General features: G+C 42.9%; 1 pseudogene; it reads right to left on the minus strand.

The window, feature by feature from the left end:
* Positions 1-648: 648 nt before the first annotated feature.
* LOC144266476 (up-regulator of cell proliferation pseudogene) lies at positions 649-5,925 on the minus strand (annotated as a pseudogene).
* Positions 5,926-6,949: the final 1,024 nt, after the last annotated feature.

Below are 6,949 nucleotides of genomic sequence, written 5' to 3' on the forward strand. Positions count from 1 at the left end.
TTTGAGCAACACCTCTATATCTGATGGATATCTAGGCAGAGTAGGTGAGTTCATGTAAGTACAATTTCCTCCTAAAGTCTCTCCCGCTCCCAGCTAGCTGTCATGGGAGAACTCATTCAGACCCTGTTTACATAGTTATGTTAGGAAGAAACTTCTCCTCTAAACATGTTTCTATACAATTTCCATTAGATGGTTTCTTGCACCTCCCACTGAGACATTTTGTAATGGCCACTGTCAGAGACAGGATGGATCACTGGTTTGATCCAGTACAGCAGGGAGATGAGATACCGAGCTAGATGGCCTTTAGGTCTGATCCAATACAGCAAGGATGTGGGATACTAGGCTATATGGGTGATTGGTCTGATCCAGTACTGCAGAGAGGTGGGGATACCAGGCTAGATGGGCTGTTATTCTGGTTCAGCAAGGACACAGGGATACATGGACTATCAGTTTGCTTTGGTATGGCTGTTCCTGTGCAGCAGCCTTGCACTAACTGGAAGATGTGACCTGCAATTGATTTTTTTTTAGTTTTCAATTTAAAAAACGGTACAGGCTGTCCGATTTGTTCATATTCCATTTTTTTAAAAAAAATTAAGGGTTTTGTTTTGTTGAAGTGTATCCTATTTAAAGAGACTCTTGGCATGTCTATTATTTCATGTAAAACGCTTCCTTTAGGCTCTTCAGCGCCTGCTCTTTCGTTATATTTTTCCAGTCTCCTGGAAGATCTGCTGTTTTAGCACCATACGTTCTAGCTAACTGGTCATTGAATGATTTGAAAACAAATTTCCAGTAATCAGAAGCATCAATACTGGGATCAGGCTGAATGCGCCAGTCTGGGTAGTAATGGCAGTAATCTTTGAAGGGATGAAATTTCCCATCTGTGGCTGCAGTTAGGAATTCACGATTGGAAACCACATCAGAGGAGCATATGGAATGCTCAAGCTTTTGTGAATCACAATCCCTGAAGTTCCCTAACACTTTGGGTAGATAGACTGATACAAAATGCTCTTTATGGTCAGTGCCTCCTGCTTCACAGGGGGCTTCACAGAATGGACACTGCTTCCCACAACCAAACACTCTCTTGAAGATCTCATCCTGGGGTTTCACTGGCAGGCTGGAGAGTTTGGTCTCAAGTTCCAAATGATTAAACTGGGTTAAGATTTGTTGTTCCAGCTCCAGAAGGAAGATTTCAATGTTACCAGAAAGCTGCTCAATTTTTCCTGTGTTTTTAAACTGTACTCCAATTAAGCTATTGCTGGAAATGACCAGGTCCTGCTGCTGCTCTTTGCAAAAGCTGTCTAAAAAGGCAGAAACTGTGTTATTGTTTTTATTTATGGAGTTTTTCAGAACTCCCTTGATTTTATTTATTATTCTGGATAGAATCCCTTTCTCCAAATCTCTCAAACTTGCCTTCCCTCCATAATGGTCTATCAGACATCTCTGTCTCCAGGATTTGACAAACTCTTCATAGTTACTTATGTATTTCACATAGTTGTCAAAGTTCATCTCTTCCAGCAGCTTCTTTAGCAAAAAGAACTGAAAGAAGCTTTGGCTGGCATATTCAAGGGCCTGTTCACTGCTGAGAAAATTGTCAACTATTTCTAGTCCGAGCCTTTTGTTGACATAACCCACCAGGGCAGGTTTGAGACACTGATCACAGAAATTACTCGCCCTCGTTTGGCTTTCATTCTTTTCCAAATAGAGATCAGTAAATATGGAGAAATAATGAGGTTTCAGCTTCTCCAGACTTTGCTGAGGATCGTTTTCTTTGATAAAATCTTCATGTATCTTCTGAAATGCCCAAGCCGCTTCCCCCAAAACGTGACGCTTCAGGTCAACTTCAAACAAAGGAGAAGTGTGAAGTTTCTCAATCTCCTCCTCTTTTAACCTCTCATTAACCATATGCAGCAGTTCTCCATAATAGGTTTCATCATAGTCTGTTTTGGATTTAACTTTTTCTTCAATGTATTTCTTGCATTCAGTCATTAAAGATAGAGCAAGCTCTTCAGTTTTACAGTAACATTCCTGTGAGAAGTATTCTACAACTGCTCTGGTCCATTTTAGGTTTGAGTACTCCTTCTTCATTGTGAAAGACTTCATTCTATAATCCAGCAGGCTTTTTGCATGTTGTAGTATCTGTCTGACAGCACCCCCTCTGTGCTTCAGATCCTTTCTCAGCTGGAGATCCATATCTTGAACAACTTGACGTTTCTGTAAAGTACAGAGCGTTAACTCTGACAAGGTTTCTCGCCACATCGTTTCAAATTCTTTTTTCAGTTTCTCATGGTCTAATTTATCTTCTCTGTTTCAGTATTCAGCCAAGAGTCTGGCAACTTCCCCTTCAATTTTCTGCTTGTACTCAGACTGGATATTGTCTATCTTGTGCTGTCCTCTTCGTATTCGAATTGCTTCCTCACAGTTACTGGTTGAATAATTTTCAAGTTCTCTTTTGAGGCTATTTGCTCTCCTTTTGAAATCTTCTCTGTACTTTTCTATCAGGTTCAAATTTGGAGCTTCACTTTTAAAATACTGTTCTAAGTTATTCAAGAGCTTCTGTTCTCCCTGCTGTAGCTTTCCTTCTGCTTCCATTTTTAAGCTGTGAAAGAGATCACCCTCTAGTGTCTCTGGCAGCTGATTCTGGATAAAAGTTTCTTTTTCAGATATCCAGAGATACATCTCCTTGCGGAAACCCCATTCCCATTCAGAATACTTCATAGACAGCTGGTGATAGGCTTCAGCTGCAAGGCTATTTCTAAAGCTAAAGATGAAGTTCTCATGTTTCACTGACTTCCACAGGCTCTTCAACCATACAATAAAATCAGGAATATCCTTTCCAGCTCTTTTCCGTAAACGGTTCTCTATGAATTCAAACAGGTATTTCTTTAGCTCACACACACTCTCACTGTATCCAGTGTTTACGGGAGCCATGGGAGGGACTTCATGCCACAAGCCAGGCATGTACCAATTGTGTTTTTCTGGGTCATACTCCATAATATCAGAAAATGTCATTTCCCTGCTTTGCTTTTCCATCCTTGCTGCAGCTTTGGTCATTTCATTCAGCTGCTCCAGGAGGTGTTTCCTGTCCTTCATGTTTTGATCATGAGCAGACACATCACTGACATTCTGGTGCACAAACTGGCAGTTTGGCTGTTTTCCTATTTCCTCCATTCTGAGAAATGCATGGACCACAATTTGCAGAACATCCTTCATTTATGTGGCATTCTCCATGGCCATGTTAACAATGGTGACGTCACTCAGTCCAATCACCAGGGTGGCCAGCTCATTGTCATGTTGATAACTGTCTTCCAATGCTGTTAGTTCAGGGGCCTTCAGACCTTCAGTGTCTATCACCAGGATGAAATCACAGCCAAGCAGCTCCTGAACAGCTTCTGTAACTTTAATGAGTGTCATGAACGCTCCTCACGTACATCGATCGCTACTCACTGCAAACTGCAGGCCGAACATGATGTTGATAAGAGTGGATTTCCCAGTGCTCTGCACTCCCAGCACTGTTATAACCACCATTCTGGATCTACCCCCTAGTCTGATATGGAAATGAGTTAGAACCTCTACTACCCGGTTCATGGGGATGTTGGAGGCATCTCCATCGATCAGCTCCACAGGAAACCCTTCCAGCATCAGGTCAGGTGCTGTGCATGGGAGATGGGAGAATTGTCTTTGGCTTTCTTCCATTTTCCCTTCTTTAACCACTGACCATTCAGCTTCATAGAACTGCCCCAACTCACGCATGAAATGCTCCACCCCCAAGGAACTATCAGATATTAATTTATCTAATTCCTCCAGCTGTTTTCGGTCCACTCCTGGAGTTTCACATTTCTCTTTATAGTCTGCCCGCATTTCAGAAAGATTCCCCCTAGCAATATTATCCAGGCTAAATTTCATCCATTTCAGAAAGTAAGGTTTCTCCACTGGTTTCAACTGTACTATTCCATTGATAAACTTAGTCAAACCATTAGTACGGTCACACTGATTGTGCTGTCTACGTATCTCTAACCATTTCTGTTTCAGCGCAGATTTATAGTCTTCAGTGGCCACGTCCCCTTGCCTTTTCATTTGGCACATCTCTTTTTCCAATTTAGCCAAGTTTTTCCATGGGTCTCCTTGCAGGTTCAGCATTTCCCTTTTGCATTTTGCCCCATCTCTTATTTCTGCAGTGATTTCTTCAGTATATTTCCTCGCACACTGACATGCCTGACACTCCTCATCCACCGGGATTCCTAGGTCACGTGCCGTCACAGCCATGGCTTCCAAACTCACTGTCTTCGGAGATGAATTCACTATGGTTCCTATGGTGGACTGCACCTTTTTCACAAATCCTGCATTATTCATGGTACTATCTTTTACCAGTACCTGTGATTTGCTCAGTTTCAACACTGAGGACAGCTTATTGAGAAATCCCAGAGTTTCTTTGGGTTTCTTATTCTTGTAGCTGAGGATGAAGTAATATTTAGAGCTGGATTTTTTCAGAGATGATAACAGCTCGTATTCTCTCTCACCGATGCTCTCGGTAACTATGAACACTGCGGAGGAGACCGCTGTTAAAAAGCTAAACTGTTGCCAGTGGGACTCAATGTCTCCACGCAGGTTTGTAACTGCAATGGGTTCTGGGAAAAGATCAGAATTTTCCGTCCCCCCAGGGAAATACCAGGAAATCTCAACCAGCCCATCTGCGATTTTCTGAAGGAAGTTCCCAAACTCCATGTCCCGATGGATAAAGAAATCGTGGTGCTGCTGGGAGGGGCTGAGAACCTCATTGAGGAGTTGGGACTTGGAGAAGCTGCAGCTCCCCATCCGCAGAAAAGAAATCGTTGGCATTTCTGGGAGCACCAGGCTCTCCTCTCTGAACCCTCTGCTCTCTGCCAGGGAGTGCGGCCTCCACTTCCTCACAATGTCCCTCATGGCCCACAGTAGTAGGGTGCCCTTGGGGGTGTTGAGGGCGGGTAGCAGCAGAGGGAGGGCAACTGGCACATGGACATTTTGGACAGGATCTCGTGCTGTAGGAAACTGAGCAAAGCAGAACAGCACAAAGAACATCAAGAGATTGCAGAGAAACTTTCATCTCAGTGTCACTAAAACAGAAATTGCCATCAGTATGCAGTTTCTCCTCAGAATCATCCATTTCTTCTGCAGGAGCCTTGTGCCCAATGCTTGTATTTCTGGCTGTCCCATTCAGAGCCATGACCTTCCTCAGGAAATGCCGAGGTAAATCACCTAATGCCTCTGGAATCTTGTTCTTGATGCTTTCTGGGCAGATCTCCAGGACATCCCTCAGCCTGATCTTGATGCTTCTGTGCTTCTCCAGGTTTAATCTGGACAGAACATCTTGAAATGCTTTACTTCTTTCTGCAGAAGGAAGTTAAAACAAACCAAAATTTCAGAGTAGAAAATGGTGACTTTATATATAGTTTACTCATTCCATAGACAGCCTGATGTTTGTAATTTAAAGAAAAGCAGTACCCAGTAAGTAACAGATGACTTATACATCCTGGGTTCAATTCTTCTCTTACTTATATTGGTATAACAAAAATGAAGCCAGTGGGATTACTTCCATGCAAATAAAACATAGTTCTGGCCCACTTTGAACTCCACTAGGTTGGTTTGCATTGTTTGATCCCAATCCTTATCCTCAGCACAGTGCAGAGTCCACTTTAAAATGGCTTAAGTGGCCAACTGAGAATTTCCTAGAAAATCTTCCAGTATAACCAGCTCTATGACATCCCAGCTCACAGCTACTGGAGGAGGGGGCATAGACTCAGGACCTTGTCTCTGTGGTGATCCCAGAAGCTGAAATGACCCCTTGGCTGCACTAAGCTGCTGCTCAGGATCAGACTGGTGCCTGGCAGTCTGAGGATCAGGTGGCTGTGATGGTAGCCTACACCCCTCACCGTGAGCTGTGCCGGGCATCAATGGCTCATCCGGAGGATCTGACCCTTTATTTCCCTTTCAGCAGTCACTGCAGATTACGCCTTCTGGGAAGACTCATTTTTGATTTTCTTCATATCTTCCTCCATCTCTTTGCTGGGACATGTCTTTTACAGGTGTAGCTAACAGCACTGTGGCTTTGCTTACCTCCCAGCAACCAAATCAGTCCCTTCACTCACGCTACTTTCTCTGTCCTTTTGGGGAGCTGTGAGCACTGTCATTACTGACAAAGCAAATTTACCCACACTGCAACATGGGGAGCTAATGCTAAGACACCTCCAGGCAAGTCCTGGTACGGTAATGTCTCCAGTGCAGTGTTAGGGTATTTGGACCTGATAAACAATTAACCCATTTATTATGTGTTATAGAGACATTATTAAGGTCACAAGAGCAAACTATTCCACTGCACAGGGAAGATAGGAAGAGTGGCAAGAGACCACCCTGGCTTAACCAGGAGATCTTCCATGATCTAAAAATAAAAAAAAAGAGTCCTACAAAAAGTAGAAACTAGGTCAAATTACAAAGGATGAATACAAACAAACAACACAAGTATGTAGGGGCAAAATTAGAAAGGCCAAGACACAAAAGGAAATCAAACAAGCTAGAGACATAAAGGGTAACAAGAAAACATTCTACAAATACATTAGAAGCAAGAGGAAGACCAAGGACAGAGTAGGCCCATTACTCAATGAAGACAAAAAAGCAATAACAGAAAATGTGGAAATAGCAGACGTGCTTAATGACTTCTTTGTTTCGGTTTTCACCAAGAAGGTTGGTGGCAATTGAACGCCTAACATAGTGAACACCAGTGAAAATGGGGTAGGTTCAAAACAGGGAAAGAGCAAGTTGAAAATTACTTAGACAAGTGAGATGTCTTCAAGTCACTAGAGCCCAATGAAGTGCATCCTAGAATACACAAGGAGCTGACTGAGGAGATATCTGAGCCATTAGCTATTATCTTTGAAAAGTCATGGAAGACGGGTGATATTCCAGAAGCCTGGAAAAG

Source organism: Eretmochelys imbricata, chromosome 6, assembly GCF_965152235.1.
Source record: "Eretmochelys imbricata isolate rEreImb1 chromosome 6, rEreImb1.hap1, whole genome shotgun sequence".
In the NCBI taxonomy this organism is placed as follows: Eukaryota; Metazoa; Chordata; order Testudines; family Cheloniidae; genus Eretmochelys; species Eretmochelys imbricata.